Source organism: Haliaeetus albicilla, chromosome 12 (genome assembly GCF_947461875.1).
Source record: "Haliaeetus albicilla chromosome 12, bHalAlb1.1, whole genome shotgun sequence".
Classification (NCBI taxonomy): domain Eukaryota; kingdom Metazoa; phylum Chordata; class Aves; order Accipitriformes; family Accipitridae; genus Haliaeetus; species Haliaeetus albicilla.
In genome coordinates, this window is record NC_091494.1 from 5,130,175 (window position 1) to 5,152,960 (window position 22,786).

At 44.5% G+C, this 22,786-nt stretch overlaps 1 protein-coding gene across 4 annotated transcripts in view; it reads left to right on the forward strand.

Moving 5' to 3' along the window:
* Positions 1–349: 349 nt before the first annotated feature.
* CSNK1G1 (casein kinase 1 gamma 1) overlaps positions 350–22,786 on the forward strand; it is a 110,108-nt gene continuing 87,671 nt past the window's right edge. For 2 of the 4 annotated variants that reach the window (XR_011327012.1, XM_069797692.1), the window contains exons 1-2: positions 350–488; positions 21,489–21,593. The gene's annotated coding sequence lies outside the window, so the exon portion shown is untranslated. The remainder of the gene's footprint in view (positions 489–21,488; positions 21,594–22,786) is intronic. The other 2 variants (XM_069797693.1, XM_069797694.1) reach the window with 2 other exon arrangements.

Consider the following 22,786-nt stretch of genomic DNA (forward strand, 5'->3'; position numbering starts at 1 on the left):
ACGCGGCGGCTTTTTGCAGGGCGGGAAGCAGCAGGAGGAACCGGGGTGGGTGGCGGCCAGGCCCTGCTCGCTTACCTCCCCGTCCTCAGTCCCGGCGGGGCCCGCTCCTGCGGCGGGGCGGGCGGCCTCACCGCCGTGTCCCCCCCCCCACGCAGAGGCCTGCCCGCCGCCCGCCGCCGCCGGGCGCTCCTTCCGCCTAGCAACGGAACGCGGTTGCTAGGGCGAACCCGCCGCCACGGCGCCCCGGAAACGGTGACGGGATGGCGCGGGCGCGCTGCTGCCATAGGGCGGTTCTGGCTGAGGTGGGCGGGGTAAAGGAGGGGGGGGAGGAGGGTGAGCGGTTCCGGGTCGGGGCCCTCCCCGTCGAAGCGCGGCGGAGGGAGGAGCCGCGGCGGGGCGCGGGGAGAGCAGCGGCGGGGCCCGGCCCGGCCCAGCCCTCCCGCCCGCCCGCCCTCCCGCCCGGGGGAGCCGAGCGCCGCCGGAGCCAGGTACGGACGCGGGAGGGTCGCCTGCGGGGCCTGGGCTGCGGCGGGGGCGGTCGCTTCGCTCGGCGGCGCCCGCGACCCGGCCGCCTTCCCCGGGCCGCGCCTCCCGCGGTGGCGGAGGAGGCTCCGCGGGGCTCGCCGTTTTTATAGCCCTCCCCGGCGGGAGGAGGGGGGAGCGGCCGCGGTTCTCCCGGCGTGAAAGGCTCCGGCCGGGCGGAGGAGTCGCGGGGGGCCGGGGGCCGGACCGGACCGGACCGGACCGGAACGGCCGTCCCCGGTGGCGGGGGAGGGCAGGGGCCGGCGGGGGCTGCCTTCAAACGGCCCGAGAGACCCCCTGAGCGGGGGGGGAGGGGGGTGGTTGCTGGCTGAGCCGAGATCCAGGAGGCGCCAGGGGAGGGCGGGTGGAGCGGGGGGGGGGGGGACCGGCACGGTGAGGGGTGGGCTGGCCCCGCACCGCTCCCCCCCAGGGGCAGCTTTCTCGCGGGGGCCTTGTCCGTTACTCGCGAATCGGTCAGAAAGGGGCGGGCGGGCGTGAAGGGGTCCGTCTTGACAAAGGTCTCCTCCCGTGGGCCGTGGTTCTGTCTGTAGCTGGGGGCGTGGGGCAGGGCACCTGCCAAAAACGCGGTTGTGGGTGGCTTGGGAGCCCTTCTTATAAAACCTGGTCGTGGTCCCAGGTCTAAGGGAAACAAAGCAGTCTGCGTAACTGGAAGCGTATTTACAACTTCTTTGTGTGAAGTTGATGTTCCCTCCTCTTATCTGGGAAACTTAGATAGATGTGCTGCTTGGCACGGCATGAAACTTTAAGGGTTGGGGTTTGTTGTCTTGTCCAAATCGCTCGTGGGATTGTCGTCTTCCCTTTCCAATCTGTTTCACGGCTGGTGACCGTCCTCTTGGGCCTTTCTCAACAGTGACTTGACTTTTCAGTTCGTAGGAAGCATCGTGTACCGAGTCCAAGCTCACGGTCAGTCGTTAATACCTGCTGCCTCCTGTGTCCTGACTTCATGTGAGGTTTTCCACCTTCCCCCTTTCTCATTATCAGGCTCACAGTGGCCTGGTTGAAGTCACACACTGTCATGGGTGTGATCTCAGACTTGATTTTTTTTTATCGGTGACCTAATGCATATGTGTAACCAGCTTACGCTGCCACTCCCCAAGTTCTTCAGGACTTGCCTTTTCCTTCTCTCAGCTCCCCGGCTGCTCGCTGTGATTTACCTAAATAAACCATCTTCTCTACATCCCTGGTTTAATGCTGTGTTGGTAACTCAGTCTGTGTCAGCCTGCTGGGGGAGGACCATGGGTGAACTGAGAAGCGTGAGCTTTGTTCCCGTTGAAAAGCTCTTATCAAATATTAGCAGCGCTTTCCCACAGACGCATTCCAAAAAATACAAAGAGCGCCTTTGAGTTACAAGTTTGGGAAGATTGCTTTCTTCAGGCTGCAGAAGCCATGGAGGATTCCTCACTGCCTGCCAGTTGCTGAAGTTTTAGAAGTGTTGCCTGTGCGGTGAAACGTTACTGATAGGAGAATTCGGGTTTCATTATGTTGCTGTTATAGAGAGATGTGCAGAGTGGTCTTCTCCACGTGAAGCCTGGCTGACACTAGAGCTCTTTGAGTCAGGGATGAGCTGGGGGTGCTGCCAGTGATAAGTATCAGCAAGAGTTCTTGTATGGGGAAGGTGACTGTCAGCAAGTGCAACCAGATAAGAAAGGATCTGGAACTTAAATATGTGGTGTTTAGAAAAAAAAAAATAAAAAAATTTGTTATTTAAAAAAAAAAAAAAGTACTTAAAAAGTGTGGAGGATCATGGTGAGAAATGGCCAGGCAAATCTCTGTTCTCCATACTGAAGTGCCTGCTTGCCAGTGTAGTGGTACCCTGGTACAGCTGATACTGCAACCTTTTGGCAAAAATGTTGCTGACTCCAGTGAAATTTTAGACTATCCCCTTGATAAAATCAGGGCTTTACACTTATACCTTGCATAAGTACCTAAACTTTGTTTAGATACAGGTGTTTCTTCAAACATTGCCTGCCCTGAAATTGCTTTTTCTGGACTCAGCAAAGTGTCCAGCTGGTGCCTTTTTTATTTTTTTTAAGAGCTGTTGGGCTGCAAGGAAGACGAGGTGCAGTGCTCTGCTTTACGGTGCAAGTCTATAGCAGCGTATTTTCAACTGCTGGCCTAAAGCCCTTGCTGGTTTAGGCCAATTTGGGCTTCTTGCTGTGTTTTTCATACAGAAGATTCTTCTGTTATCCTCTGGCTGCAATGGTTGGAAACTTACACCAGATTTTCACAATAAATTTATTTGTGACTGGTATGTACCTATCTGTGCTTGTGCCAGTGTTGCCTCTTATAAAAACAGCTCTTCTCTCCTTCAGCACTTTCAGAACGCACTCAACTCTTGGCTTCTTATTTTCAAACCATGCATGCCAACCTTGCAGTTGCTCTTTTCCAGGTTCTCTGTCGATCTCTTCTGTGCACATGTTTGCTTAAAGCTAATCCCTGAACACCCCTGACTGGAGCAGGGCACAGAATGGCAGGGGAGGTCTCTCTGAGGTGCTGTGCAGTGTCGCAGGTAATTTCTTTGTGCCAGTATCCTTCATGTCTGAATTGGCTTGGGGGCTCACAGGTCACAGTGACAAGCTAATACCTTGTGTGTGTGTCTCTTTTTTTGCTTGAGTTAGAGGGCTTTCCAGTTCATAGTACCATTTCTTGCAAAGTCTGAAGCATATGACCTTGCCTCATTCCAGTCCATCTATCTTACTCTTCTGTAGGAGTTTTTATAATGCTCCAGTTCTCTGTATCAACAAAATTTGTCTTTCTATGCCAAATTTGCTGATGGAAAAATATTTTGGTGGGATCAATCAAGCAGGCAGGTTCACGGAGCTCCATTGCGAGGGGAGTTGTGAGGTAGGTGAGATCATAAGTGCAACCTAGCCCACAATTGCCTTGTGCTGAGATTGCCCCCTTTATGTGGTCTTTAAACTAATTTCCAGCTCTTCTGAAGCAATCAGCTGCTGTGTACTTTCAGGTTAACAGATGAAATCCTGTATAATGCCTTTTAAAAAGTGCTACCAGATGAGACCAGGAATCCATCTGGCCCAGTATCCTGCTCACTAGTAACAAGTAGCAGGTGCCTGGGGAGGGGAGTACACAAATAGAGCAGATCTAATCTGGGGAAATACTGCTTTATTTTTCTCTCTCCAGCAGTTTATGACCTTTCTAAGCCAGGTGTTTGAATTAAGCAACCTTCACACTTCTCTTCCACGGATTTGTCCTCTCACTTTGAACCATCGTGATATTCAGTGCCTTGCACAGAGAGTCAAAAAGGTGGACACTTTAGTGTGTAGGCTGCTTGTTACGTGGTCTACACATGAGGAAGAGTCAGAAAAGAAGAACTGGGGGTGCCCAAAAAAACTAGCAAGAAACAAATTCAGAACAAATTACTGCTTCACTTTCTCCATGACATTCACAATTTTAGGAAACTACTTTTTCCATTCCTGGTGGTCTCTTGGGTGGGCTGAATTGTCCTCATCTGCTTAGACTTTCCTTTCTATGTCTCTTCTCCCTGCTCTTCGTGTCATTGCCAGCTCTGCTCCAGCCTCCTTGAAATAAGGATGGAGCGAATGGGGGAGATTGGCAGAGGTGCCGATCAGATCAGTAGGTGGTATTTATGGTGCGGGTGCCTCTTTAGAAAATGCCGTATGCTGTGGATTTGTATTTTGTTCTGTATTATTGTCTCTGTAATTATAGGCGTTCTGCTTGTTCGTTAGTGATCAAAAAACCACGGAGCTATGGTTTTTGTGGAATACTCTGCTGTAGCCCTGGTGTCCTGTTCCCCAGTGTTGGCTTGAGTTCAGTCTGTCATATTTTTTTAAGCTGAAGTTAGGGTGGTTGTTCCTGATGTGCTGTGCTTTGAATTGTATCACCCACTCATATCACAAGATTTTACTGCAATTCCTTAGAGTCATTGCTCTTATTTACTGATCATGTTGAATTATTCAGAGTAGCAAATGTTGTCATCTTAGTACTGCCTTCTCTTGCACAGCTCAGTATAGTTGAGCAGAGCAGAATCCTTTTGCGAGTCCCCTCCACTACAAAACTGACCAGTGATGCCTTTCTTCCCCCTTCCTTATCTTTTTTTAACCAGTTATTTATGCGTGTGAACGATTTTTCCTTTTAGCCTGTAGTTTTGTTCTCCAAAGAGCTTTGAAGGATCTTGTCATGTAGCATGCTTGGTTTTTTCAATGAAGTGCATCAGCTGCCTTTTCCTTGTTCACATGCTCTGTCTCCTCCAAAAGAAGGAGGCGGGGGGGGGAGACAACAACCTCCAACTGACTCCTGAGACATGACTTCATTTTATAAAATATAATTAGCCCTGCATCCATTTAGTCCATTCTTTAGGACAACTCTTATTTGCCCGGCGCGGCTGCCTGGTTTGTGGTTGCTCAGATGCCTCTGAATTGTTCTGTGAAAGCTGGTGCAAGTGTCTTTCAGGTACCCTCTTGCATCTTTAACCACAAAGCTATGCGAGGGACTTCCCCATCCTCCTCCTGTGTGACTTTGTATGTACAGTGAGGTTGTTGCTGTCGCCTTATCTTCTGAGTGGTCCTTTACCACCTGAAGCCTTATTTGCTTGGCTTGCCTTGCTGGGGTCAAGCAGGGAGAGTGGAGATGGCCAAGCTCAGCATGTTGCGGGTAAAACACAGTTTTAACTTTTGGGAGAAGTTATCTAATGACTATTTAACCCAGTAATAAATCATGCGATTCTCCCCCCTCCCCTTTTTTTTTTTTTTTTTTTTTTTTTAAATAAAACCTTAACAAGCTTTTATTTAGTTTCCTTCTTGGGCATTTAGCCTTGCTGTACCGGCTGGACTGGCTTCTGTTACTTCTATGGCATGGTCAGATTGCACAGTAGGGGCTTGCACCAATACTCCAGCCACCATTCAAGGTGAAGGCAGGAATTGCCGCTTGTCTCATCCACTGCTGGGGAGGAGTCGCTTTATGCTATTTAAGAACTTAGTCTTGACGTTATATATTGACCAGACACTTGTGCAGTTTACACAGAGGCATTTGAAGTCTCTGTTTAATGCTGTGTTTCCTGCTTGTACAACCCTCTGGTGGTAGCATGACAGCTGCTATCGCTGCTTGGGTGGCTGAGACTATATTTTTCTGGTTTAAGCTTGGAATTCTGATTTACAGGGTATTTCTTGCTGACACAGTAAACTTAGATTGCTCAAATGGTGGTGTATGCTGAAGAAAGCTTAGATTCTCTAAAGGCTTGCTTAGTCCTTGTATGCTTTGAATGTCCCATTGACTTTTCTGCCCTCCACTGTTTTTTGAATGAACCTGCTGCATCCATATTATCACTTTAAAAACAGACATTTGAGTTTTTCCATCTTCTAGGCTTCCAGCATTTGTGAAGAAACATACTTGTGCCTTGGTTTTGTCTTTTCATCTTATTTTTTGTACTGTATTGATTTTTTCTAGCTTCTGATTTTTACATGGCTAATTCTTGTCCTATCTCTAGGGCTTTTTGAGGAGATGAAGTTCTTATGAATCAGCTTCTTTCCCACAAAAGCTGCATCGTCCTCAGATACATGCTCCTCTGTATCTGCTGGCTTTCTCTGTTGTTCTTCTGGAGTGTCAGAGGAGCCTTCAATCTTGATTGCAAGTGCCAGTGTCCGGGTTTTGGTTAATTTGGTCCTCATTCTTGTACAGGCTTCCAGTTGTCCAAAAAATTTCTCAAATTCTAACGAGTCCAAGCCTGAGTGTGGGAGCAATTCTTTGAGATGCTGTCACACAACTCTTGGTCATTGCCTTCCTATCCTCAGCCTGAATTTTGCCTCCAGAAACTTCCCTCCATCATATGCTAGGTGTACCCTTGTGGACCACAGGCAGTGACTCTTTGCTGACATTATTTAGTAGTGTGTTCTTGCACAAACAAGTAGTCACTGAAGATGCACCCTTTGGAGTCCTGCAAAGTTCCTGGTTTTAATGAAATTATGGCAGTGGTCACCTTGACCTGGAGAGAGCTGAGACAACCGAAGGCTTCAGTCTAGAGTGGCAGAAATGCCAGCGTGGAAAGCACTGTCTGCAGGATGTAAATCACCTTCAAGGTGATTCTCCCCCTCCACTCCACTATTATGAGACCCCACTTGGAGTGCTGCATCCAGCTCTGGGGTCCCCAGTGCAATAAAGACATGGACCTGGAGTGGGTCTGTGAAAGTGATCTGAGGGCTGGAGCACTTCTTCTATGGAGAGAGGCTGAGAGAGTTGGGTTGTTCAGCCTGGAGAAGAGAAGGCTCTGGGGAGCCTGTATTGCAGCCTTTCAGTATAGAAAGGGGCTTATAAGAAAGGTGGGGACAGACTTTTAACAAGGCTTGCAGTGACAGGACAAGGAGCAACAGTTTTAAGCTGAAAGAGGGTAGACTCAGATTGGATATAAGGAAGAAACGTTTTATGGTGAGGGTGGTGAGACACTGGAACAGGTCGTCCAGAGAAGTTGTGGATGCCCCGTCCCTGGAAGTTTTCAAGGCCAGGTTGGACAGGGCTTTGAGCAACCTGGTCTAGTGGAAGGTGTCCCTGCCCATGGCAGGGGGGTTGGACTAGGTGATCTTTGAAGGTTCCTCCCAACTCAAAGTATTCTGTGATTCTACAGACAGGTAAAATCTCAGACTTGTTGTGCCTACTTCATTACTATATTCCATGTTAAATCCCCCCTAGACCTTGCTTTTTTTTATAGAGGGAAGAGGTATTTTAACTCCCTGCTAAAATATGTTTGATTTCTGGTTCATCAGACACTACCTACCTTTTAAAAGATAACTTATTCCTGTAAGTTGGCAAAACCAGCAATGAAACACAATCAGTGTGAGATTACCACCATTTTCTCCTGGCTTTTCATACGTTCTTCCTTCCTGTAAGATCTATTTAGAGCAGCTCATCTTCTGGAATGGATAGGTGTCTCTTACCTGTCTGAATCTTCTGTTTTGGTTTGCTCATCTGTGAGCAAATATCTTCCGGATAATAACTGAAGAGTTGACAGCAATTCTACCCTGAAGATTAGCCTGACAGTTTCTGCTTTGTGGAAGACAACTGAATAGCTTGGATTTGCTACTCCTAGCATTTAATGCAGGAATTGGGGATATTCAGTGGTGAGATGGGAAAACTTTTCCTGTCTGCCTCTGCTATCCTTTTTTTTTTTTTTCTCTTCTTATGATTATATTATGACATTCCTCTAGGATGGGAAAATTGTGGCTGTTGACAAGAAGTGAAGGTATCTTTGCAGTCTTGAATCTGCCGTCTTTTTTTCTGAAGCTGTCACATTTCTCTAGTCTTCTGAGTTGACCATATTGCAAATGGTACATTAGAGGAGGCCATGTCATTTATTAAATATCCTGAGTAGTTGCTGTCCTATATATGTGTTTTAATGTCTATTGATAAAGCTTGGTGAGTTCATGCAGTTTGTGATGATGCTAAGAAAACTCTGGAATACCTGCTTTCTATAGAGCTACTCCTTTTTTTCCAACTCACAAGGAATTGCTGTACTTCAGTGCTGAAGCTAGGTTAATTAACTTGTAGGAGAAACCTGCTTGAACTCTGTGAAGCCAACCAGTCTGAAGTATGTGTTTCTTGAAGCTATTTTTTTATATTGCAAAATATGATCACTTCCATCTTGGTGATTCGTTGTGGAGCTCCGTTCATAATTTAACTCATCTAATGTAGCAGAAAATCTTGGGTGCTTATGAGGTTGATATCTGGATGTGTTTTTTCTTAAATACTTATCTTTGTTGCACCTGTAATTAGGGTGACATCTTGTTTGTAGAAATAACAAACCAAACTTGGCATTCCTTTGCTAGCTGCTGCACGTTCATTTCTGAGTTATAAGTCAGAGGATAGATTCAGATGCGGTCATTTTTCTTTGTTCATGTTAATGGAAAGCACGCTACAGGAAGAACTAACTTGAAGGAAATCTGTCTGTATCTGTCTAGTCTTCCTCATATCATAGCAAGGAGGGGCGTATGAATTAAGTTATTACTCTTGGATGAAATTCTTTAGGTGAGTTTCTGAAGAGTAACAATTTCAAGCATCTCAGGCTTACTGGCTCTTCAAGCTCTCATTCCTTGTGACTCAAAATTCTGTGTAGATCTGACTTCTGCTTATTTAGGTCTACTAAAACAAATGAGAGGAAGTCCTCTAAAATACAGCTTATATTCCATTGACAATGCCAGTTCTGGCAAGTGTAATGAAAGAATTCAACTATTCTCAAGTTTGGTACAAGCTGCTTAATTCTAAGTCCTGTAGCAACCCCATTTTGGCTAGTCCAGCTGTCCTTAGGTACCTTGTAACTGTCTTCCTTTGTAAAATGCAAGGCTAGTTTCTACAGCTTGTTTTTATTTCCTAGATCTTAAAAGAACAAGTTTCAATGAACAAATGAAACTTAAGAACCTGTAACATCTTATTTTAATGAAGCAGAGACCACATACTTTGTAGTTGTCTCTTTTCAAGTCCAAGTTAGACTTCAAAGGTCTCACCTTTAAGAGGCTCATTAAGACTCATTCTTGCTGTTGCTTTTTGGCAGGGCTACAGTAGCAGGTAACAGCGCTCTGGTTTGCACTGGGAGGGAGAGATTGAGGCAACACATGCTTTAAGTAACTTCTTAGATGGAAATAAACGTTTCCAAAATACGTGCTATGTGTGCATCCACAAGGTAGTGAGGTTCTTCCCTATCCTGAAAAATGCTTGCTCCGTGGTTGCAGTCCCATTTTGCTAGCCACAGACTACCTCAGCTGGCTTAGCATCAGTGCCAGGTTAGATGGTTTGGAGGCCCTTGGGTTCTCTGAATGATCATCCTGCAACTGAGATCAGGCCTGCAGCCGCTTTGGCATCTGATATTGCTTCCCAGCTGTCCTCTGTTTGGAAAGGTTTTGACAGGTTTCTAATTCTGAAAAAGCTCTGTGCAGTGTTGGCAGCGCTAAGGCTTCAGTTTTACTGGTGATAGATGCAACACCAGTGATGGTAAATCATAGTTAGGCTGTGCTCTGCTTCTGTGGGAAGAATATCTCTGCTGAAATTTGTTATTCAGTGGTTAAGATCCAAAACTGGTATTAGGCTCCAAACCAATACACAGTCCTTTGTTTTTGTCTAGATTTACTGGATATAGCGTTGGTAATCAGTGGTTTTTATTATTCGTAAATGTTGGTGGTAGTTGTGCATGCCAGAGTGCGTTCACTTGTCAAGATCTACAATTGGGAGCATGGTGTTTTGGAACCACTTGTTCTGTTCTTTCTGGTCCCCACAGAAAACTGAGTGCTTCGACATTAAGGAAACAACGTGATCGAAGACAGGGGTTTGGGTGTGACTTGCTGGCTGCGGTGGCGATAGCTCAGGGTTTTGGCTTGCAGCATATAGGCTGGGGGACTTGAGGGTCTCGGCATCCTCCTGGCTGGAGGTGCTGCAGGGACAGGTTCGGATGTAAGAGCAGCTATGTGCAGGGTGACCGTTGGGTGTTGAGGCAGCCTTCTGTGTTACCGTCTGTTTGCAGAGACTTGAGGGGATGGAGTGTGACTTACAGGTGTCTAGTTGGACCATATATACTCAACATCTAGTGCAAGAAACCTTGTGCTCATTTGGACTTGGCGCAGTCATCTTGGTAATCCTGGTTTTGTCTGTGCGATTGAGTATCTTGCACCAAAATAGGTTCTTCAGGGTCTCTGAAGGCCTGCAGGGCTGAGGCAGATAGTATAGATACTTCCCAGAGGTGTCTTGAAACCAAATTCTTTAACTTTTTTTATGGGTAGATTCTGTTGAACGCTTGCAGCGATCCTGGACGTCAAACCTCAGTTGAGTGCTGTGGTCCTTCTGTGGGCTCGTGGCTGATACTGATCCTAAGACCCAACACAGCTGAAGAATCTGAGTCATCACTGTCTTTTTGGCTTGGAAAATTATTAAATGTTTGACAAAGCTGTTCACTGTGACACCTTTTGGTAAACTGGGGCTTGTCTTCACAAACTGTTCAGTCACTCTGCTAACATTTACAAAAGCTTGGAATAATCCCTGTGTTCTCGTTGATCCGCTCTTCTGTAGCGTGTTATAACTGTAGCGTGAGGCATGTTAGAGTAGGAAATATGCTTGCTAAGGAGATGTTCTAAAATACATTTGTGCTGAAACCCCATCTGTTAAACTTCTTGAGCGCCTCTCTTACCGACTCTGATGTTGAACGTAGTAATAGTTTACACCACTCAAGCAAACCAGCCTTAAAACAGTATTGCAGTGTCCTGATGCTAGTTTTGTATGGTATTCAAATACGTCTCCTCTTTGATGAATTGAGATTGGGCTCCCTCTTAATAGCTTAGAGATCATTTGCAATTAAATGGAGTCAAGTCTTCCAAGGGATTTACCCTTGGACCAGTGCTCAACACTAGTCTCTGAGCTCCCCATAACTAACAGACTTGCCTGAGGCACAGGTGGCTAAATTTAGTCTTCTAGCAAGCTTGGTATGACCTTGTGTTACAAGGACTTTTTCTACTTGTATCTATATCAAAATGTAACGGCTGCTTTTCTGTGGTGGATGGAGCTTTGAGGCTTGGTGACACTGAAAAGCTTTTTGTGTTGGATCATTGGCTGACACTTCCAGTGCCACTGTTGGCAGTGATTAACTCTGTATTTGAATGCAGTTCAAAAGGTCTACAAGTGATCTACTGGTACAAAGCAATCCTCACCGGTGGGTATTAAGGCTTCAAAAACGACAGATGCGACTTGGTGCATAGAGCAGATTACTTGGTAATGAACATTTTCTAATTGACAGCTATGCTGAAGATTAGGGATTGAAAGCGGAAGCTGAATCAAAGTGGCTTCATACAGATGCAATTTCCTAACTCTGTGAATGGTAATGTTTGCCTTTGAGGTAACATTAAGTTTATCTGTGCAAAATAGCGCTTTACTCCAGCTTCTGGGAGAAGTTTTTAGTGTCTGTGAGACGGTGCGCAGAGGTGGACGGTTCTGGCATCTGCTTTATTGCGTGGGTTTGCCTCCTCCGTGTTCAACTTTTGCAGCTTTTCGTTAAGGCTGCTTCTAATTAAATACATAATTCATCCTACGAGCGTAATGAAGATGCCTTCAATGTGTAATCAGGCTTCTGGAGCTCTTCTGCCATCCTTGAAAAACACCAAACTTCTCTGAAGCTGGTAGCACACTGCCAGCTGAATGGGAAAAGTTGTTGCTGGGAAGTTGAACAGGATTTTCAAGTGTCTGCTGTGCTTGCTTATGTTTAGGAGTGCAGTGAGTGGTGTGGTTTTTTTGGCTTGTGAAAGAAACTTTTGCAGGTGAGTGGGCAAAACCCTTATTGTTTGGCATGGGCATGGCTTGGGACTGTTGGGATTTATCTCCCTGGCATTGACTTGGTTATTGTTGGCACGCTGGTCTCTTGCTTGCTACAGGTAGTACGCATTGTTTTATTTTTTTGGAGGGCTGAAATATTAATCTGATTAATGACTGGGGTTGTTGAGTAATATACTGAGTGAATTTCAATAGGTGAGTGTGTGACTACATCTGTTGCATTGTGCGTTTTTGGTCATCACATCTTCAGCAGAGTTGGAAAACGTACAGGGAACAGCAGTTGAGTTGAAGGCAAAGGAAGCAGCTGCCTGTCTTGCGGAGTCTAAAATGTCTGAGACTCTTAGGATTGGAAGGATTTCTTTAAAAAGTGGGCAAGAAACTTCTGGATCTTGTTGTCCTAGGAGTTTGTGGAAGCTGATGGTTTAGATGCATTCAAAAAGTGGTTAAACCCAGGATCAGCAGGTCCATAAAACGAATGCTGGTATAGGACTGGGCAGTTATGTCCATACTACCATCTGTAATCCAGTGGTTGCAGATACTGGAGCAGACTAGAGAAGCTTACTGCTCCCTGTAGCATCTGCTATCACTGTGGACAGAATAGCAGGAGAACACTTCTTGTTTCAATTATTCCAACTTTATGAACCCTCTGCCTTTCCAGAGTATTGGGGCAGCGTAGGGAGGCAATATTTCTGAAGAGCTCTGGAAGATCGCTTACAGATACTTACAGGAGGGAAAATCTCAAGCTGTTTCTCAGCATACTGTACATACCTACAGGTGTCCCATGCTGTACATATTCAAAGGAGATTTGCCGTACAACATGCTGCAGCTTATGTGTAAAAGCATTTCAAGGTGAGATGGGTAGAAACTGAAACCAGGCAATTAAAAAATTAGAACTAAGGGATGAAGAAGATAATTGAACATGAAGTTCCTGGTCTCTTTAAAAGGGGAAAATTCTTGAAATTCCACCTTTTTGTGCAGAAAGTGGGAGGAGGTGATCATAATGCTTCTCTTCAGCTTTTCTGGTGTGGGATCATGACCAGCAGGCAGCTGGGTGTTCCTTGCAGGCGGTGATCGGCTGATAGCCCAGAACAGGGCAGGGACAACAACAAGTGAAGCATGCACATATTAATGTCCTACTCTGTGTCGTACTAATTATGTGAAGTATATATAGCAATGATTGCAACGCTTCCCCTGTACTGTTTTGCTTGTGTTCATGTCATGGCTGACCAACTGTGGATTGATTTTTTTTTTAATTTTTTTTTTTAGTTTCTTAGCTTGCTGATCCGTGCCTGCTAAATATCTAGTTTTAATCAGAAATTGGACTATTAAACAGGTAGTCTTTTTAGCACAGTTGAGGAGCTGTTTGTGTAGTTTTGCACCTAGACATGAAACTTAGTGTTTCGATACCTCGCCTGGTATTGAAACGGCCTGTTGTGGAGTGTTAAAAGCTTGTAAGGCTGTGGTGGTAACTGCTGTGCCCAAAAGGGGAGGTTTTGGTCCTGCCTTTCCCATATACTGCTGCTGGTGCTTGTCAAACCTGTTCCTGAACTGCCCTAACTCTCTAACCTGGCACAAAGCTCTCCAGGTATCTCCTGTTGCTGTAATGAGGTAGACTTGTTCACAAATGGGTCTGATAAGCACAGGCAGGGGAGAAACAGCCAGGAAGTCCTGTGGAGGTTGCTGCAGCTCTTTGGTTGCTCCACCTTATGGAGAACATGCTTGGGCTTTCCTTCAAAGATACTGTTTCATCCTGGCGCAAGTTTTAGACTGCAAACATCTTGCCAACTTTCGGGGCGTGTGTGGATTGTTGGTCTCCCCTAAATGGGGTTCACACATGGAAGAGGAGAACCAGGAGGGATAACCAGAAAGCTGTAAAGAAGCTGAAGTCTGCAAACTCTTGAGGAGCAGCAGAGGCCTTGATGAAAGGAGACTAGTGGGCTTTTCTTGGGAAGTGTCACCTTCCTCTCTTTAGAGGGCCAGTGGTATCACCTGGGTACGTGGCAAGCTTTCTGAACCTGTCAGGTAGGGAAAAAGGACCTCAAAAATCTGCATTTGGGTTACTAGCTTGTGCTTAGGCTTGAGGAGGAGTATCAGCTGAGCAGGCTATTCTAAAGAGCATTAAATTAAGAGCCTGTTAATGATTTAGTAAACCAACATAGTAAGTGGGGGAATGTCAAGCAAATCATCTTTGCAAAGGCTGGGAGAGGTGAGTGCTCTAACAGGCCTTGGTTACCCTTTTCTTCAAAAGCATATGAAGAACTGAAGAAGTTCATATTCAGATGTGAATCAAAGGGGCCTTGCAAGAAAACTCCTTGGACTAGATGGGATTTTTTTTTTTTTTTTAAGTATTATTGCATGGTGATCCAGGTTGGGATTGACACCTGGGATTGTGAACTTGACCATGTCTAAGAGGAGAAATGTCATTTGGGATGACTTCTTTTAGACTTGACTTAAGAGAGGTTTACCTCTTGTCCCAGAGGAAATGGGAGGGGAAACGTTGATGTGCAGACACTAGAAGAGTATCAACTGTGTGACTCATGTAACCCATAAAAGGATCCTTGGAAAAGAAGAATAAAAAAAAATCCAAAATATGAGCAAAGTGAACTGTGATGACAGTAATACGCAGCGTGTGATCCAGGTATTGTGCGTTTCGGAGGAAGATGTAAGGTGAGCAAGTGCTGTGTAGAGGCACTTAAGACAGATTGTGATCAGAGTGTTCCTTAAAGCCTCTTTTAGTAAGATAGTGAGAATTCAAAATCCCACTTTTAAATATTTATCATAACTCAATGTTTAATCAAGGCGGATGCTCTGTTTCAGTCCTTCTCTCTGAACTCATGGCACCCAGACTGTTACTGGTCACTGTTTTGTTGGTACCCTCTGCTCTCGTTTCAGGGGAAGCCAGAAGGGAAGCTCTCTTTCTCTGCAGTAAAAAAAGAGTAAAAAGCAGATGTTTCATGTTAAGATGTGTGCTTGTTTTTCCCAGAGCCACGTGCTGTCTTTCTTCCAGGCTACTGTTCCTTGCACAGTATCTGCAGCTGTTGGCAGGGGGTGGGAAAGGTTAAATCATCTGGAAGTAAAAAAAAAAATACTCCTTGGGTGGGCTTTCCCAATTTGAGTTTCAAGCTTTGGAGGCTACATCAAATAGGTCAGGGTTTCAGGAGTGGAGGCTAGCACCGAAAGGATAAAATACAGTTATATTTGTGAGCATCCTTGGCGGGGCTGTAACGTCTCTGTGCACTCAGGCTGAGATGTCGTTGAACCACATAATATTGAATGATTGTTTGCTGCTGGAAATGTGTAGTTTAGGTCCATGTTGGGAATATCTCAGGTATAAGCACTGAAAACTTTATATAATGAAATTTAATTTAGAGTAAGTAGGACTCTGTTCCGGATGAGTCAAAAGAATTCAAGAATTTAATTTCATTATATTCACGTGTTGCAAATAGACTCTATCTGAACTTGCCCGCATGTTTTCTCTAAATTTTGTAGTCTCGTCTTATTTGAGGCACCATTCTGTTCCCTTTCATCACAAAGGTCATTGGCATCAGTTTTGAAGTCTTCAATATTTTGTCGTTAACGAAATGTAGGCTTCCTGTTATGCATTAGAAGTACGTGTGGGTTTCAGTGGCTTGCTGGGAATATCGAACCTTCACATGTGCCCAGATCGCAGGTTAGGCATGCCGCTAGATAACTCAAAAAATTTTGTTTGCCGTTTTCCTTTTGTAAAGGCAAAACTGAGATCTAGACCTGCTTGCAGCATTCTCTTGCTACATTTGAAATGTATGGGTTACTCATGAGTTAGGGGAGTTGAGAGAGATGTCAAATGCTTCTTGCAAGCAGCAGCGTTTTGTTTTTTTTTAACCTAGGTGTCAGATGATAAATACTGTTCTGAGCAGTGCCCAAGTACAGTGTCAGGATAAAAGCTGACTCTCTTTTTCTCCAGTTGAGCAGAATGAATGTAGACATCAGCTTTGGGGTGTATTCAGGGAGTAATTTGCAAATTACTGAGTCCAAGCAGGAGCTTTGCTTCAAGTGCAGTTATTAAGGCATTTAGCTTTCTGTCCAGCTCTTTTCCAGGTGTTGAATGTATTTGCTTTTGGTGAAAAGACAGCAAAATCTACCAACAAGGTATTACTTTTCCCTATTTCACACTGCTACTTCCTTTGTTTTGAGGGTAGACAGCCTTAATGTGTAGTTTGTGTCCTTTCTGCTTCACTGCTGCTCTGCTGTCTACTAAACCTAGGTTTTAGTATCTACTGATAATTGGCAAATAATACTGCCTATTTATTCACAGCTAGTTGGCACATAATGCTGCTTATTTAGTCTATGCTATCAAAGTTAGTCTCTTACTCTTTTCCTTCTGACAAGAAGTGGTTATTTATATCTAGCTAACATTAAAAGCTCAGCAGTGGTTTAGGTGAGGTCAACAAAATCATCAGTGGTGGTTGTGGGAGGACAGTCCACTTCTGCCCTGAGATTTGGGGAGGATCAGGTGGAGGTAACAGGAGGTAGTTCAGAAGAAGCAAGAGGATGTTGTTTTTCAGGCAGCAAATAGTAGACTTGTTGAACTAGCCAAAGGCTCTTGTGGCTACAAAAAAGTTTGAGCGAGTTCAGAGAGGAACTGGACATGCTCATGAAGAGGCTGTGCTGAATGTTCCTGAACTCCCAGAAACCCAAACTGACTTGGGAAGGCCCAGAAATAAAAACCACTGGAGGTGGAAAAGTGCCTGGAGAAGTTACATATGCTCTTCTTTCCCTTTCCAAGATATCTGCTTGTGGCTGCTGTTTCAAGCTGGAGGTTAAGCTAGATGGACCTTATCCTTCAGTTCACCTCTTTGGCTCTTGGAGGACATGGCTTTAGGTGTTTTGCTGCTGTGCTCTGAGCTGTATCTATTAATGGTTTCTGTAACTGTTAAGACAACCAGAGCAATATATGGATGGAGGTACAGGTGATACGTTCTAGCTGCTCTTGTCTGATTGAACTTAAAAACAGGGACTCACTCCTTCCTCTTACTTTCATGCAACATGCAGCTTAAGTTTGCTGGACTTCCTGAATTGTCATACTGATATCTTTATTACTCCCAAAGAGCTGTTCCTTGTGCATTGGCAGAATAGGAGAAGGATGTTTCATGCTACAAACTCACCTATTTGATGGTTTAAGCATTAATCAGACTTCTCTTTGAGAGGTTGCTAGTTTGAGGTGAGGCTTTAATAAAGATGCTCTTGCTGGTTTTCCCCTGGCCACTGAAGGTACTACCTGTGAAGTCTCTAAAAATGGTAGTACCTCTAGACATTTTGAAACAGTCTTAATATTGTGGGGGTTTGTTCTTGCTGTTTTCAGTGTTCCAAGTTTTATTTTAATAGCTCTGGCTAAATGTCTGTATGAGAGGAGAATAAAATGCTGAGCTGTGAAATGAAACTGATGAACATAGTACTTACCCTGAGATTGTTTGCATGCTTCTGTCGTTCAGAAAAATGATGCCACCTAAGAGGGAATGCAAGGCTTTTTCTACATAAGGCTTTTGGATGCTTATCTGTTTGACTTGGAACAGAAATATGTTTAAAGTTTTATGCTGAAACTGTCTGGCAGTGTTGAGGTCTCCTGAATAGTCTTTCCTGTGCACCAGAAATGGTCTACAGAGACCTTATTTTTTCCATATGGACGTGAAACGCTTTGGTTGAAAAACTACTCACTTGAACGTGCGTTGATCCAGGACTGATGGGTTGCTTTTCAAGTAAGGCACTTGTTTCTGGAGAACTACACATTCTGTGCATTGCTAAGCAGAGTTCTTGTTGTTCGAGCTTGATGTGAGTGCTGGAGCATTGTGTTTGCTCTTGAGGTTTTGTTCCATCATCTAATGCCATTGGGAGCTGTCTTAACCATTTTTGCCGTGCTAGACAGCATGAAGAGTTTGCAGTAGGGCAGTGTCCATTAGGCTGGAATTTTAATATTGTTCCCGTGCTCTAATTTGGTGAAACTGTAAATGCCTTGAGCCTAAAGATGACAAGCTTTTTTTAAGTATTACCCAGAGTTTTGTGCTGCTAACTGGTAATAAAATAATAATGAGCTGAAGTAGAAAAGATCCAAAAACTGTCTGTGTACCAGCTTCCCGAGAGAACCAATAAGGAATGGGTTTGTAGAGTCATCTTCCCTGTTGCGGCAGAAGCGATGTCCTCCTCTGGGAGCTGAAAGGTGTCTGTGGTATACCTTGAACTTTCAGGCACTGTGCCTTGGAAATCTCATCTCTTAGTTCAGGCTGGCACAGATTTCCCTGGCCCCTGGAGGAGATGAAAGACCTGGTTGTGTACTCTAAGGTAGCAGATATCACCTCTTCACAAGCTGCCTTCAGGGTCATTAGTTTTTACTCTGAAACTGAAACAAGCTTCTCATCTGCTCCTTGCTTTGAAAAGTAAAGGGGAAAAACATCTAGCAAGGCTTAAATTTTCTGGTGTAGCCTTGTTCTGTCTCACTGACAGCTGGAAGAGGTTCTGGGGGTCTGTGGGGCTTCTCCAGCCAATGTGATGGTGTTTATTTGAATATCGTGACTGTTGAGGGCTGAACAAGAAATGCTGCTTGTTGACAGCACGCTGAGAAAAGGGGGCTTTGCTGCAGTTATATCTAGCAATGCAGAGGAGCATGTCCTGAATACAGGTGCATGGGACCCATGCCCAGCTCTGCACCCCCAAATGCTTTGTGTCTTTCTGGCTTTGGCACTCTGTAAAATAAATAACTCTTCTTCCTGAAGCAAGTTGCCCGGCAGGAAGCAGAGCATCCTCATCGAAGGATTCTGCGTTACTTCTGCCTGGTTGTACGAAGCCAAGATCTATCCAGTTCAAGCTGAGATGTGTGTCTCCAAGCCTAAGGCCTAGCTATTGCCATCTAGGAGATGTCACAGGAAATGGGCTCGGTGTCTGGAGGTGCTAATTAAACACAAAAGAAGTTTAATTACCTGTCAAAAGCTAGAAAGGGTCCCTCTTGCTGTTTGTGGTTTCGGATTGCCTCTTTCATTGTCATTCTTTCTGTAGCAGCTCTTTCAGTTGCCTTAGCCTTTCCTTCACAAAGGGACATGGTCCCCTGGGTTCTGCATAATGTTAGGCTTTGGACAGTGAGGCTTTCTGGAAAAGGAAAGACTGGAGGTCGTTACCGTGATTAAACTAGTGCTCCAACCGGGTTGTCCACATATTCTTGCTTGTTAACCATTGCTTTTTGTTGCTGCCAGAGGTGGCTTTCTGTTTCATGCCATGCTTGCAGGTAAACGAGGTTCCTAGCTTCTCAGCCTTTTTAACGTGCTGCAGTCATGAGCTGAATCCTTTTTGTTACTTTGGGCTCCTCTGTGCTTTGCCTGAGCCATCTTGCTACGGGACAGGATTTCTGGGTGAGGCCAGCACCATCCGTGTATGGCCGGGGAAAGGATGGAAACTGAGCTCTGCCTCTTGAACCTCTGGTGCTCACAAGATGCTGGAGTCCTGTCTGTGTGAATATGGGAGGAGTCGTGTTTGCTGTGCTGCAGGCTGAAAGATCTGATAGTCAATGTCTTACATGAGGTGGGGATGGGTTTTTGTCATTTGGTCTTGCCAGTAGGAAGTGGCAGAGGTTGACCAGAGTGGGGGATTTTCTTGACTCCTCCATAACATGTCTGTTGCCTTGTTCTTCGAGCAGAACATGAACAGTATCTAACCGGTTCAAGCCTGAACCTGAGGACAGCATGAGATGATTTATTTACTTTTATTCCTATAGTAAATCATTGTACCATAGAGTGGGTTATAAATAGTCTTCTGTGTAGCTTCTTTGTTTGGAGATGCCACCTCTTACTGGAGGTTGGTATTTATGTAAAGAAACTGAGGCAGTTTCTGGCCAATGAACCCAATTTGGAATTTTTATGCACAACTTTTGTTTTTCCTTCTAAGTTTAACTGGGCTGTGTTTGAAGCAGCAAAAGAGCAACCTTCACTGGGTTAAAGGGTGTTCAGCATTTAAATATGCGGACTGTCATGTTAATGGGATACTCCTATTCTTTGCCCAAGAGTGCTTTCAGGGTTGCAATGTCAAGCAACTAAATAAAGCTGCAATCCCTCTTTCCCTGTGAATATAGGTGCTTGTATTTTCCCTTTCCTGTAGGGCTTAGTTTAGTACAAGTTCGGCTGGTTCTTCCTTGCTGCAACCTTTGACCCGGTCAAGTAACTTGAAATAACTTTAGTGTCAAGTAGAACAAAAGCTTGCCTTAAATGCTTTGCAATCAACTTAATATTGGGGGATATATTCAACTACCTGATGCCTTTTCATTTTAGAGGCATGGGTGTCACTCACCACTTGTTCACTGAAGCTGTGGAGCGGTGGTGTGCGTTCCTCACCCTGGTGGTTGGCTTCATTCAGGAGTCGGTGCTACATAATTGTAGACGAGGATTAATTAATGACAGCTGTTGTGAGCTTGTGGAGACTTTTGAAGTTTTGTACAATGCCATTGAGCAATCCTTCTAGCTTCTTGAGGACAGAAATCATGAACAATATTGGAAGAGCACATATGGGACTTGGACTGGACTGACAACAAGCTTATGAAAGTACAGGGCAGAGGTAGACCGAATTCCTGCGTGCTTCAGTCAAAGTGGCATCTCTTGGTAGGGTGGTGATGGCAACTTCGGTCTACCTTGCACTTGAAGTTGGAGAAAAGAAAAATGCTCTCTGGTACAGGATTTCTTTCTGCTGTGGTCAGGGTAAAGAGTGACCATTTTTTCCCCCTGTGTGCTCAAAGAACAAGCAGTTTCAGAGGTTGGTATGGACCCTTAAACTTCTACCCTTGCTGTAATAGTTGGGAAAATAAGCATCAAAGTGAATGCCCGTTAGGCACTGGGAGCTTGGTTGCTTATAGGCAGTGTCAGAGCATCATGAATAAGGGAGTTCTAATGTAGTATTTCAGTGTGTTAGAAGAACCTGTCTTCTAGAAGAGCTTCTCAGAACTGAAAGTTGCTTTTAAAATTTTAATTTTTGTTAGAACAATACATGTGTTTTCTTCCAAAGTAAGTTAAATGCCCAAGTTTTGCATGCAGAACAGAACAGCATGTCTCTGGTCACCCTGGGCAGAGTTTTTGAGAAATAGTTTTGTTTTGGTTCAACCGTCACATCCCTGTTACAGCACACCGCCCCTCGGAAACTGGTGTTTGGGTCCTGTTCTGCCCTATGGGCTATGTGCTCTGGAGGGTGTTATTTAAGGGGAAGAAGGCACAAACAAAAAAAGCCCTTGTACTTCCTTCTGACCAGAGTGCTCAGAGCACTGCAGGAGATGGAGCAAGCCCAGGGGTGCTGTCATGGGAGTTCAGGTTTGGGAACCTGTTTCTCAAGGTGGGGAAACACAGGGTACCAAAAAGAAAAAACAGAATTATGGAAGAGCCAGAAACATCTATATTTAAAAAAAATGCTATCATCTTCTGAACTAAAATTCATGTTATTGCACGGAAAGCTATTAGTTTGCCCTGACATGGGATAAGGAGAAATACTAGATTTTCCTGTAAGAAGTGGTGTTTGGCTCTGTTTCATCCACAGTATACTTGGAAGCTGGTATATTAAACTGAAAACTGCAAACAATGCTTTTTTTTTTTTTAACACTATAAAGCAAGATTGGAAGTTGCTTGTATGAACTGTTACATCACGACTTTCTAAAAATGTCCTTTCTTTTCCAGATTCACTACAGATATGAGTGGCTGGCTGCTTTGCTGCTCCTGTGCCCCAGTACTTGCTACCCTGTGATTTCAGATAACGAACATAAGTGAGTTACAAAACGTGTGGTGAGTATCATGTGCCTTTGATATTCTGGAGCGTCTTAGTGTGCAACTCAAATATTCCTGCCTAAAAAAACTCAGAACAACCATGTAAAAAGGAAGACACTATAACATCCAGTAACTTATAACCAGGGTATGTGAAATATCTGTCAAGCCCATGGAAGGATTCTTAGAGACCCAAATGCAAGTTGTTCAATTCTTATTCCTTATTTCCATTTTAATATTTTTCCTCTCAATTTTGTCAGCATTTTTTGCCTGAAGTAACTTCTCTGGGAACTTGCATCCCTGATCTGCTCTTCCTGCCTTTATTTTTAGAAACATACGTGTTGAGCTTAGAAGTAGGTAGCTGCAATGCTGCTTTTCAGTGATCAGTATCTCTAACAAGGAAATTGGGTAGGATTAAAGTCAGGGAGAATCCAAAGTCTTTTGTGGTGAACTGAAGCTTCCCCCAAAGTGCTTTAATTTTGTCACTGGGAGAAGAGTTGATGTGCTCTCTAGATAAGCATTTGTTCCAGTGTGACAAGTAAAATATGGGCTAGGTTGCCTATTCTATTACAACTGACCTATGAAACGAGCAGAACTCACAACTGAAGGTGTTAAGAAAATTTTCCTCTCCAGAATGGAGAAATCAAAGGGAATAACATTTGTAGGTGAGAGTGTTTGACTGACTCCAGTGTGGAAAGATACCTTGATTTCATGAAACAGGCAATAGTGATGAAAGTAAACAAAAAAGCAAGTGTTTTCATTTGATAAAAATTATGACCTTGAGAGCAGTGCAAGTCTCTGCTTGGCAGGAGGGGGTTTTTTGGGTGTACATAATGAGTACTGCAGGAGTGAAACTGTCACTAGATTTCCCTTTCTGGACTTCTGAAAAAACACATATATATAGTGGCAAACTATTTTTCTGTTCAAACATAAGCCAGTGCAGACTAAGGGATACTGATTAAGTAGTTGGGGCATTTTGTTTAGGGCCATAATTGTGTATCATCCTTTGGGAATACTGTTTCTACTTTTGGACAAAATGATGTGACAAAACAAATTCTTTCTAAATTGTAATTTCCATTTTGCATTTTGTATGTAGAAAGCTTAATGAGCTTTTGCCTTTTGGTAATTTCAGATGAGGAGGGGGCAGATGGGTGCAACAACAGTTTCATGGTTTCAGTAGCTTCCAGCCTGGAGGAGAAAGCTGTTTTCAATTT